This window comes from Mus pahari, chromosome 5 (genome assembly GCF_900095145.1).
Source record: "Mus pahari chromosome 5, PAHARI_EIJ_v1.1, whole genome shotgun sequence".
NCBI lineage: Eukaryota > Metazoa > Chordata > Mammalia > Rodentia > Muridae > Mus > Mus pahari.
This window is the reverse complement of record NC_034594.1, coordinates 93,293,637-93,303,776: the sequence shown is the minus strand read 5'-3', so window position 1 is coordinate 93,303,776 and position 10,140 is coordinate 93,293,637. Positions and strand designations below refer to the sequence as shown.

The window sequence follows — 10,140 nt, the reverse complement described above, 5'->3', positions numbered from 1 at the left end:
ATAAAATAAATAAATAAATAAATCTTAAAAAAAAATTAAATAAAGTAAGGTCATTAAGCCCACTCACTTATAATAAAAAGAGCATTTGTTTTGATGTGATTAGCCAATGTATGTAATGGGCTTATAACTACAATAAAATAAAATAAAATAAAATAAAATAAAATAAAATAAAATGATACACAATGCCAATGGTGACATCATTATATCGAAGTGAGTACAACAGCAACAGTTTTCTAAAAGGGCATGTTTCATCCCTCCCCCAAAGTGCCAAAAACCAATTCACTGATTCAAGTAAGGACCCAAAAATAGAAGTCTTAATTTTTTGAAGATCTAGAACTCCCCAAAAAGTTGGTTTCAAACAGCTTCTCTCAGCAAAGGTGCTTGAGGATTCTTGTATCTGCAGCAACTTTACAAAAATAGCAAGTGGCATGAATAATTACCAGGACTCAGATTCCTTGTCTCAAGGTCACAAGCCCCCCCCCCCCCCCAACAAAGCTCTCCACGGATGAAAGATAGCAAACGGGCCCTGGAGTTCCCAACAGGAGAGTTTGCACCTGGTTCAGGATTTCACACACTTCCTGGTCAAATCAGAGAGAGATGAGCGAGAGATTAAGAGATAGACAAATAAGGGCTGGAGAGATGGCTCAGTGGTTAAGAGCACTGACTTGCTCTTCCAGAAGTCCTGAGTTCAATTCCCAGCAACCACATGGTGGCTCATGGCCATCTGTAGCAAGATCTGATGCCCTCTTCTGGTGTGTCTGAAGACAGCTACAGTGTACTCACATAAAATAAATAAATCTTTTTTAAAAAATAAAAAAAAAAAAGAGAGAGAGATAAAAGGTAGATAGGTACAGATCTTCCTCTCTCAGCCACAGATTAGGAACCTGTCTTAGTTTGTTTTCTGTTGCTAAAACAAAATACCTCAGGCTGGATAACTTATCGCAAATAGTTTATTTGTGTCATAGTTCTGGGGACACTAGTCCAAGAACTCAGGACTGACCTGTGGAGAGGGTTTACTTGCCACATCATAGTGTGAAAGAGCATCGAAGCAAGCACACTACCTGAGTCTCTCTTCCTTATCAAGCAAAGCTACCAATACCACTGGGAGAACCCAAAAATCTTGGCTCCATCAAGTTTTGATGACCTCCAAAGGCTCCACTCCCAAATGCCATCAATGTGAATATGGAGGTTAAGTTTTCAACACATACACAAGCAGGTAGAGCACTCTCCTCTCTATTACCCCACAGCAGTGCTCATTTCTTTTTTTCTTTTTTTTTTTTTTAAAGATTTATTTATTTTTTTATTTATTTATTTATTTATTTATTTATTTATTATATGGTACACTGTAGCTGTCTTCAGACACTCCAGAAGAGGGAGTCAGATCTCGTTACAGATGGTTGTGAGCCACCATGTGGTTGCTGGGATTTGAACTCAGGACCTTCAGAAGAGCAGTCGGGTGCTCTTACCAGCTGAGCCATCTCACCAGCCCAGCAGTGCTCATTTCTGTCTTCCTTAGACACACAGATCTTTTTGAGAAAGGCTAAGAGCCTTTCTCTCTGTCCTTGAATAGTAAAAATGTTTGCTGAATGAAGACTATATAGTCTTCCAGTCTCTACTAATCACCTGGGATCACTAGGCAGTGGCGGTGGGTGGTAGTATTTGGAGACAGGGTCTCAGGCTGGTCTGAACACTATATACTCCTGCCTCGACGTCCCAAGCACAGAGGTAACAGGCACGTGCCATCATGTCCAACTTCATGTGGAACTATGGTGGAATGCAGGGCTTTGTGAATGGCAGGCAAGTACTCTATTTACTGAGCTACATCCCCAGCCCCCCAACCCAAGAATAATTCTCTCTCTTCCTCTCCCTCTCTTTTCGAGATAGGGTTTCTCTGTGTGAAAAGCTCTGGCTATTCTGGAACTACCTTTGTATACGAAGCAGGTCCTATACAGAGAACTTAGAGAACTCTCAGAGAACTGCCTGTTTCTGCCTCCCAAGTGCTAAGATTAAAGGTGTGCAACACCATGCCAGGCTATTAACGTTTTTCTTATTGTTGTTTTAATGTAGGTATGCTCTGTCTGCTTGTACACCTACATGCCAAGAGAGGGCATCAGAGCACGTTATAGATGGTCATGAGACACCATGTGGTTGCTGAGAATTGAACTCGGGACTTCTGGGATAGCAGTCAGTGTACTTAACCACTAAGCCATCTTACCATACCCTAAGAATAAATCTTTTTTTTTTTTTTTTTTTTTCCGGTTTTTCAGACAGGGTTTCTCTGTGTAGCCCTGGCTGTCCTGGAACTCACTTTGTAGACCAGGCTGGCCTGGAACTCAGAAATCTGCCTGCCTCTGCCTCCCGAATGCTGGGATTAAAGGCGTGTGTCACCACACCCAGCCTAAGAGTAATTCTTAATGGCAGCAGTTTTCATTAAAAGTTGTTTGGGGGGCTCTGTTCTCATTAACATACCATTTCTACATCCATTCTAGTCCCACCCTATCTTGAAAGATGTCTCACCCAGTAATTCCAGAGAGATTTTAGAGTCATTCTTCCCTGGTTCTTTTATATAATCATTACTACACAATTCAGCAAAATATCATCACTATATCCAAGCAAATGCTTTGGTTAGCTTGGAAATCTACTCCTAGCTCTGAAAAAAATAAAACCACAGAATGGAAAGCTTTTTCCACTGTGTTTACTTTAGAAACGAGGGTCTAGGTCACAAGCCATGTGCTGAGCACACGCATCAGCCAAGCGACACAGAGCACCCTTACCACTAAGACATGTGCTGAGCACACGCATCAGCTAAGCAACACACAGAGCACCTCCACCACTAAGACAAAGCATGGCTCTCCTTAGAGGGCTGCCCTCCTCAAATGGAAACTCATGCCTGAGGCATAATAGAATAATAGAAAACAAACAATGACAATAAACCCCCACTATTTCCTGGATGAGCAAGAGGTACATGAAGATATGGCTAGAGAGCTACAGATTCAATTCAGATAAAGGCAGCCCAACTTCTCCCTAAGAAGACACAGGTGGAAAGGAAAACAGAAAGCCCCTGCTACCTTCTCTGCAGCATTCCCACTAGGGGAGTTTAAGCTCATGTGAGTAGGGAGTTACACGTGCATGTGCACATATAAACATGGTGTGGAGGCCAGGGGCAATCTTGGGCAACACCCTTTATTGTGTGTGTGCATGCCATAAAGGGCCTCTGGAGATCAGAAATCAAAGGACAACTTTTAGGAGTTCGTTTCTCTTCTCCAAACCTAAGGACTACACTGAAGTAATCAGAATTGTGGCAAGCATCTTCACCCACAGAACTTTCTCACCAGTCCTATTCATCTTTCTGTCAGTCTGTCTGCCTGCCTGTCTGTCTGTCTTTTTGTCTATCATCCATCTATCTGTCTGTCTGCCTATTATCTATCTATTTTTGAGGTAGGATCTCTTATTGGATAGACTGGCTGGCCAGGAAACTCTGGGAATCCACTTGTCCACTTCCCCAGCACTTGAATTACAAACTTGGGTTACCGCACCTAGCTTTTCACACTTGTGTGTGAGGGAGAGACAGAGAGAACTCTGGAGCTCTAACACAGCACTTTACAGACAAAGTCCCCAGTCCAGAGTTTAAGCAGATGATGAATCACTTTGTTGACTGTCCCTCAAAAGCTGTGTTTGCTTTGCTCTCTGCTGCTTAGAACTAGGAAATGAAGGAGAAGCCAGGCAGTGGTGACACACACCTTTAATCCCAGCACTTGGGAGGCAGAGGCAGGTGGATTTCTGAGTTTGAGGCCAGCCTGGTCTACAGAATGAGTTCCAGGACAGCCAGGGCTACACAGAGAAACTCTATCTCGAAAAAAATAAAGAAAGAGAAATGATCTGTCTTTGAGTCCACTGGTAAAAAGGCACAAAGGCACACAAACAGCACCAAAGATGACAAAGGTGTTTCCCTACCCAGATGCTAAGAAATCCTGACCTGGAGTAAAACATCCTGGGAAACAAAATACCAAGGTCAGACTGTAGAGCTCGGCCTCCTTCACATCTGGACTGTGGGTTTCAGAAAAGGTTCCCAAGGGAAGACTGTCACCAGGGCTAGTAACACTAGACACTCGTGAGCACTAAAGAGCACAGGAAGGGGAACAGGATCACAGACGGGGGGGGGGGGGGGGGGAGCAGACACTGCTCCCTACTCAGCTTCAAGATGTCAGACAAAACACTTTGCTCAGGCTGTTTACTCCATTTTGCTAGAAAAACACAGACTTCATTGCAAAAAAGGAAAATAATTTTGAAACTAAGTATTTATTTAACATTAAACTGGTTAGGGTAGAAAAATATGAAAAATCAAAAGCAGAATAACCCCTAATTTTTGACATAGAGTCTCACCATGTAGCCCAGGCTGACTTTGAACTCAAACTCCTCTGCTTCTGCTTCTGCTTCCTGAGTGTAAGACTAGCGACATATAACACCGTATTTACCATATATCACCCTGTGATCATTAATATTTATTGTCAGTTTCATAGGTCCTAGAATCAGATAGGAAATAAATCTCAGGGCACATCTATGGGGAACTGTCCACCTTTGGTTAACTGATACGGGAAGGTCTTGACCCTGAATGTGGTCAGCACCGGTCCATGAGCTGGATGAAAAGGGAAAAAGTGGTCTGGAGAGATGCCTCTGGGAGTACAAGTGCCTGCCACCAAGCCTGACAACCTGAGTTCCATTTCTAGGACCCACATGGTGGAAGGAGAGCTCTGACTCCTGAAAGCTGTCCTCTGACCTCCACAAGTGTGTTGTGACTTGAGTGTTGCTAGCTTTTACAATTAAAAAGTGCGAGATGAAAACCACAGTAGGCAGGGGCTTTTCTCTACTTACTAACAGTGGGCTGCACTCTGTGACCACCTGCCTCCTGCTCTGGTGGCCATGCCTTTCCCTCCTTAGTAGGTTGAGATACACACGTCCTCCCTTGGTTGCTTCTTGACTTTGTCATAGCAACAAGGAAAGTAACTACTACCCACCCAAACCTTACATAATAACTTTTTACAGTCAGGAATAAAATGCATTCCCTACTATACTATCTAACATGTTTACCCAAATAGTAGGTCATTTAACAAATTCCTAAAACCTATCATTGATTCCAACATTTCAAAATATGACTTAACAGGAACAGTTAAAAATCTTGAAGAAGAAAAGTGATAGTGACGCACACCTTGAGTCCCAGCACTCAGGAGGCAGAGGCAGGCAAAGCTCTGAGTGTGAGGCCAGTCTGGACTACAGAGCGAGTTCCAGGACAGCCAGGGCTACAGAGAAATCCTGTCTCAGAAAACAAAAATGAAATAAACAAACAAAAAAGAGGCAATGAAATAAAAGTCCAAAGCAAAATATAAATGTTTCTGAGAGAGAGCACACACAGGAACTTTAAAGTTTAAGCCAGTTAGTGCTCTGCAAATGCTGCTTGGATGACTGGTTACCCACATGTAGAATGATCATCATGGATCTGCTACATCACACGTGTACAAAAAGCAACTCAAAACTAGTCAAGATGCTGAGCAGAAGAGCTCAGGCTTAGGGGAGGGAGGGAAGAACGACATCTGAAATTTTTAAATCTAAGAAGAACATATGGGTAGGTCTCTATTATCCTGAATTTGGTAGTAAACTTTGAAACATGACAGTAATTAACAAAAATAAAATAAAATAACACAAACAAGTTAGACATTTAAAAGCTCTGTGTCAAAGACCATTATATCAAAGACATCCCAGGGGCTGTAACAATGAATGCATCAGTAGGTAAGAGCTCAGGCTGCTCTGCAGAGCACCTGAGTTCAGTTCCCAGCAGCCACAACTGCCTGTAACTCCAGTTCCAGGGGATCTAACACCTTCCTCTGGCCTCCGTGGCACCAGGCACACAGGTAGTACGCAAAAAAATATACAGGCAAAAGAAAAAAAAAATTAAATAAATCTATATTTTTAAAAAAGGAACCCTACAGAATGGGAGAAAATACCTGAAGATCATATATCTGATAAGGAACTTTACTATATAAAATTTGAAATTGTCAAAAAATCTTTAAAAATGAAACAAATTTCTGGTACCAATGAGATGACTCAGTGGGTAAAAGCACTTACCACTAAGCCTGACTACCTGAGTTGAGAACCTACATGATGAAGAGAACCAACTCCCACAAACTACCTTCTGACCACATGTGCATCATAGCATGTACATGCATGTGTACACATATATATATATACACACACACACACACACACCAGATAAATAAGTGAATTTTTTTTAAACTTAAAAAACTTTTAAAATTCAACACAAAGACAATCCAACTTTAAAATGGGCAAAGGACATGAACAGACATCCCTCCAAAGGTATTCAGATGGAAACACGTAGAAAGGTTCTCTACACTTTAGTCACCGGGGAAATCCAAATCAAAACCAGTGACATGAGCTGTCACTGCACACATACTATAAATAGAAATCATAGTTTTCTAATGACAGAAAATAGGGTAGGTAAGGCTGTGAGGAAACTGGAACCTCACGGTGCTAGTGGGATGGAAAACAGCAGAACCAGTGTGTAAGACTCTTCTGCAAATCCCACCCGACTACTGCCCTCCCAGATCCACACCTAAAGAGTTGGAAACAGATACAACCATGTACGAAAGTGAGAGGCAAGGGGAGGATGAGGTAGGATGGGGAAGACAGCAACAGAGAATGGAGAGGGAGAAAGGGAAGAGCAGCCAAGCATCTGAAAGCCAAACATGGCCTTTCTGCAGCCTGGCCTCAGCTTCCTGTCATTAGAAATGGAGAACAGCAGAGAGTGGTGGCCCACCTTTTATCCCAGCACTCAGGAGACAGAGGCAGGTAGATCTTGGTGAGTTCAAGGTCAGTCTAGGCCACAGAGAGAAACCCCATCTCAAGGGGGATAAGGGTACAGCAACGGCCTTTAAATGCTGCCATAAAAATTAGTATAATACAAGTCTATTTTTGACACAGACCAGTGCTTGGTAAGGGGTCAGCATTTAATCTATGGCAGCTATAAACTGTGACAGCATGATACATCCATGTGCTGCCCAAGGAAAAGGCTTGGGTTAGAGCTCCATGTCTTATCAAACCCTTCAGGACTGGAGATGGGTTCAGTCAGTAAGTAAGGCCTTGGATTTGATCTCAACAGTGAATAAATCCCACAGGCAGCACACAACACAACCCCAGCACTCTGGAGGGTAGACGAAGGGCAATTACAAGTTCAAGGTACTCCTTGGTTACCTACTGACCAAGTCTGAGCTGGGGAGGTAAAAAGCAAACGTAGCACACACAAGAGGCCCACGGTTCAATCCCCAAGGCTGCAAAAACCAGGGTATAGATACACATAGGAAGTTAAGGGCAGCCCAGCTACAGGAGGCACTGTCTTAAAACAAAACTGAACAAAACCATAAATGAAACAGCTCCAGCCCCACAAGGAGACTTCCGAGAAGGAGCTGTCTGAATGAAATTCAACTTCTCTTTCAAAGACTGGCTTATTGTTCCTAGAGTGAGCCCAGCTACTCTTCACTGGGAAAGACCTGCTACACAATTCATTCTCGATACACAACAGGCCTCTGTGTAGCATATCTGAGCAGCCGTTCATAAGAAACTCAGCCTTATCCCACAGGAAAGAAACAGTCTTTAAAGAAAATTACCCAGAAGGTAGTCTCCAGGGGCTGCTCTCAAACTCCAATGGCCTCAGAAGCACTTGGGGAATGTGTTTGAAAAAACAGAAACCTTGGCCCCGCCCACAGCCATTCTGACTAGCAAATACTTTAAGCTCGACCCTAGTGTACAACTGTTTAAAGAAACACTTGAAGGTAGGTCTCAGAAATGCTGTGAGGTCACATTCTGAGGTGGACAAACACTGATCTGTCTCACCCAGCAAGAGCTGGGCATGACTTTGGAAATACTATTAGCAACAAAAGAAAATAAGAACGGGAAGGCCTCTTACATGACTCAGTGGGTAAAGACACTTACCACTGAGCCGGCTGACCAGAGTTTAATTCCAAGACCCAAGAGGTGAAATGAGGGAGCCAATTACAATATACTATCTTCTGGTCTGCATGCACACACTGCGGCATGCGTAGAGATGGTTTGGCGGATGTGGACTTTTGCTGACATGGCTGTCCACCTAAGTTCAGTACCAGGACCCACATGGAGAAAGCAAAGAACTGATTCCTCCAAGTCGGGCTCTGATCTCTACACCTGAACCAAACCAACAAATGCACACGTGCACGTATGGACACAAACATACACACACAGAGTAAGTAAATGTATTTCTGTACTAAAGAAAGAAAAAATGGCCACAGAAGTTTGGAAGGAGGCTCGGTTGGTTGGTAGAGTGCTTGCCAAGAATTCACACATTCCCAGGTTCCACCCCAGTATCACTTAACTGTGAGCACATCTATAACCCCAGCACATGAGAGGTGGAGGCAGAAGGTTCAAGAACTCAAAGCCATTCTCCACTACATTGTGGGTTCAAAGCTAGCCTGGGATACAAGAGACGCTGACTCAAAGGTGAAAGAGAAATGGTAGGGCTGAGAGTCTGGCAGCGTGCTTGCTGCACATCCCTGCCGAGTGTCTGCTGCATCCCTGAGGTTCCGAAACCAATCCCCAGCCACACACAGCTCTAGGATAGTTAAATGTGGTTTTTTCCTCTCTAATTGAAACTTCATGTATTATTGCTACATTACAGTAATACAGCTGTCAATTAATTTAAGTGATTCTACCTGCAAAGTTACCTTGAACAAGTTACAAACAGGCTGGAAGTGCAAATACTGACCTCAACTATTCTGATCAAAGACAGGTCTCCAAATGAGCCATGGGAAAGGTGGGTTAAGATTCCAGTTCTAGACTTTTTCCTCCTAAAAGACACATCATAGACATTAATAAATGTGAGCACAAAACTTTCCTTTTTATTGTTTTTTATGGAGGGAGGTAGTTGGGGCAAGATAAAGTCATGTATCCAGGCTACCACAGCCTCCTGAATTTGGGGGTTATAGATAATACCCTGATAAAGCCCGACTAAATTTATGCTTTTGTTGTGGTTTTCATATTTGCTTTTCAAGATGAGGTCTCTCTGTGTAGCCATGGTTATCCTGAAACTTGATCTGTAAACCAGGCTGGCCTTGAACTCACAAAAACCCACCTGCCTCTGCCTCCTAAGTGCTGGGATTTAAAGGTGTGTGCCACCAGCATCTAGAGATTTGGGGGTTGTTTTATTTTGTTTTGTTTTGTTTTTTCAGAGACAGGGTTTCTCTGTGTAGCCCTGGCTATCCTGGAACTCACTCTGTAGACCAGGCTGGCCTCGAACTCAGAAATCTGCCTGCCTCTGCCTACCAAGTACTGGGATTAAAGGCATGCACCACCACACCCAGCTGGGGGGTTGTTTTTTAAGGCAAGTATATCCACACTCAAGGAAAGGAGTCAACCTGGTACAGCAGCTATTCACAAGGTAAATGGATCAGAAGGCTCCCTGAATCCCAACTTCAATAAAATTAGCCAATTTATGCCTGTGAGAAGAAAACACAAGGACAAGCACCACAAGGCTCTGTGTCCCCTACACACCTCAGAATCCCATCTGCAAAGAGCCAGCATGGCCACTCTCTTAGAGATTAGAAGGGAGCAAAAGGGATTAATAACAATAAAATGCTTTGAAAATCACTTTCATTTTTAAAAGCTGGCTGTTGCCACTATGAAGTCATCCATTTGTATCCCTATAAAAAGAGGAAACTGCATTTAGAAGGATATATCCCCCCACTGATGTAAAAGGGGAGGAGTGGAGGGATGGGAGCTGGTGAGATGGCTCAGTAGGTTAAGGTACCTGTACCTGCTACCAATCCTGATAATCTAAGTTTGAGCCTCAGAACCCACATAGTGGAGAAAATGGACTCCCTCTAACCTCAACATGTGCACAGCTATGGCGCACACACATACTCATGCACGCACACACACACACACACACACACACACACACACACAATTTTAAAAAATGTGTTTTTTGCCGGGTGTGGTGGCTCACGCCTTTAATCCCAGCACTCGGGAGGCAGAGGCAGGCGGATTTCTGAGTTCAAGGCCAGCCTGGTCTACAAAGTGAGTTCCAGGACAGCCAGGGCT

At 43.4% G+C, this 10,140-nt stretch overlaps 1 protein-coding gene across 40 annotated transcripts in view; it reads right to left on the bottom strand.

Moving 5' to 3' along the window:
- Positions 1-10,140, bottom strand: part of Clasp1 (cytoplasmic linker associated protein 1) — a 219,805-nt gene that overhangs the window by 201,889 nt on the left and 7,776 nt on the right. The window contains exon 2 of one of the 40 annotated variants that reach the window (XM_029538539.1): positions 8,807-8,888. The exons of the other annotated variants lie outside the window; for them this stretch is intronic. The gene's annotated coding sequence lies outside the window, so the exon portion shown is untranslated. The remainder of the gene's footprint in view (positions 1-8,806; positions 8,889-10,140) is intronic. 40 annotated transcript variants of the gene reach the window in all.